The sequence below is a fragment of the Lupinus angustifolius genome, chromosome LG17, assembly GCF_001865875.1.
Source record: "Lupinus angustifolius cultivar Tanjil chromosome LG17, LupAngTanjil_v1.0, whole genome shotgun sequence".
Taxonomy (NCBI): domain Eukaryota; kingdom Viridiplantae; phylum Streptophyta; class Magnoliopsida; order Fabales; family Fabaceae; genus Lupinus; species Lupinus angustifolius.
In genome coordinates, this window is record NC_032025.1 from 8,770,220 (window position 1) to 8,772,988 (window position 2,769).

Consider the following 2,769-nt stretch of genomic DNA (forward strand, 5'->3'; position numbering starts at 1 on the left):
GGAGGTTCCAAATTTGCTTCATCAAAAGCAACCATATGAATCGCATCTGGAATAGATACGGATTCTTCCTTTAAGACAAAGTTTCTAACCTTATCTTCCCCCTGAAACTCAATATCCTCAAAGAACGTGGTTGTACCCGTCTCAAATATGGATTTGAAACTTGGATCATAAAATTTATAGCCCCTTGGATTTTTCAGAGTAACCAATAAAGTAACTACTCACTGTACGGGAGTCCAATTTCTTTTCATTAGGCCTATAAGGCCTTGCCTCGGCTGGACATCCCCACACATGAAAATGCTTTAGACTAGGCTTTCACACAGTGCAATGCTCATAAGGAGTTTTGGCAGTTGCCTTAGTTGGCACCCTATTAAGAATATAAGTTGCTGTCTTAAGTGCCTCTCCCCAAAGTGACTCCAGTAAGGTAGAGTGACAAATCATACTCCTTACCATATCCTTAAGAGTCCGGTTTCGTCTTTCAGACACACCATAGGTGATCCTGGCATGGTGTACTGTGGGACTATACCACATTCCTCTAGGTATTTGGCAAAAGGCCCTAGACGTTGTTCACCTGAACCGACATATCTACTGTAGTATTCACCACCACGGTCAGATCTGACGCACTTAATCCTTTTGCTGAGTTGATTTTCAACCTCAGCCTTAAAAGTTTTGAACACGTCCACCGATTGGGACTTTTCATGAATTAGAAAAATGTATGCATAACGAGAATAATCGTCTATGAATGATATGAAGTATCGTTGACCATTCTAGAAAGCCGTAGGGAATGGCCAACAGATATCTGTATGTATCAATTCTAAGACATCCAAAGCTCTATATGCACCATATTTCGGTTGTTTGGTATGTTTTCCTTTTATGCATTTAACACAAACATTAAGGTTTGTGAAGTCAATGGAATCCAAAATCCCATCTGACACAAGACGCTCAATTCTCTTTTGAGAAATGTGACCTAGGCGCTTGTGCCATAATGCACCTGAATTATTATTATCAATTTTACGCTTAGTACCACGTGATTCCACATTCAGGGTTTCGCTATAATCAGTTATGATATTCAGCATATAAAGGTTGTCAATTAACATAAGTGAACCAGTTCCAATAACATTTGAATTTTAAAGACAATTGAACCGAATTGTTTCCAAATGAACAACAATAACCAAATTTGTCCAAATAAGAAACATAAATTAAATTCCGTCTAAAAGACGGTACAACAAAAGTGTATTTCAAATCCAAATAGAAACCAATACATAATAACAAACAAAAATGCCCTATAGCTTCCACTTCTACCGATTTTCCATCGCCAACTTAGATGTATATTTCAACATGATTAGGCTTTCGGTAGCTCAGACAACCCTACATTGAAACACTAATGTTAGAAGTTGAACCGGAGTCCAACCACCAGGTGTTTCTAGGTACTGAAGTTAAATTGACCCCAGAACAAACCAAAGCAAGAAATGTACCTTTCTTAGCACGCCAGGCGTGATACTTTACACATTTCTTCTTTTGATGTCCAATTGTTTTGCAAAAGAAACAGTCACCATCCTGCCTCTGTTTCTTTTGCACTGAACCCTTAGCAGCTTCATTCTTGGGCTCTGAAGTGATTTTCCTTTTGCCCTTGTCTTTAGAGGTAGTAACATAATGGGCACTTTCAGTCATCTCTCGCTTCAATCATTCCTCTTCTTGCACACAAAATGAAATGAGCTCATTAAGAGTCCATTTCTCCCTTTGACAGTTATAAGAAATCTTAAAGAAGGGAAAGCAAGACCAAATGTATGAGTAAGTCTTCCGACACCTCAAACTTAAGGGCCTTAAGTTTTGAAGCAATGTTGGACATTCCCATAATGTATTCTCTTATGTTTCCCTTGCCTTGATACCTCATGGAAATCAAGTTCTGTAACAAAGTACTTGTTTCCACATTATCGCTATTTGCAAAGCGTTTTTCAATCTCAGCATGGAAAGCTTTGGCACTATTTATCTCATCCGAGATAGTACCCCTAAAGACTTCTGGAATGCAGCGCTTAATGATAATCAGACTCATGTGATTAGAGCGATCCCACTTCTCATAATCCTTCCTCTCTTTAGAGGCACTGGATTTCGTAGGAGAAGGGGGTTGCTCTACCCTTAATGCATAGTCCAGATCCATGCAGCCAAGAACAATTTCCATGTTCTCTTTCCAGTCCTTAAAGTTTTCACCATTAAGAACCGGAACCGAATTCAAATTCGCAGATATAGAAGCAATTGACGTAGCTGATTCAGTCAAAAGACAAAGTATTAAAATATGCTCACAACTTAAAATTATCAATGTGCTTAAACAATGGTATGTCCAAATCAAGATACCTAGTGCACCATTAACATCAAGTCTTATGACAATGATATTAACTACAAGTGGTACTCTTGTCGTAATGATCAAACATTTATAATAAGGCATGTCAACTGACGAATCCCTCTTTGGATTGATTCATCAGTCACATGTATAAAATTTAAAATCATAACATGTTTATCATCACATGTGTGTATGATCTTCGGCCAAATATTAACTTTCCTTTGGGCCAGCTAATACCCGCATGAATAATCTTACACACTTACATCTGATATTCCTCATGACTTATATTCATGAGAGAGGTCACTTTGGCGACATCTCACTTCAATTTGGCTCACTTAAAATAACAGACAACCTTAATGGACAACCAAATACCAATTAAAACCAATGCACAAAGATACCAAAGCCCCATAAACTTTATCGTACTCTCGCTTGGG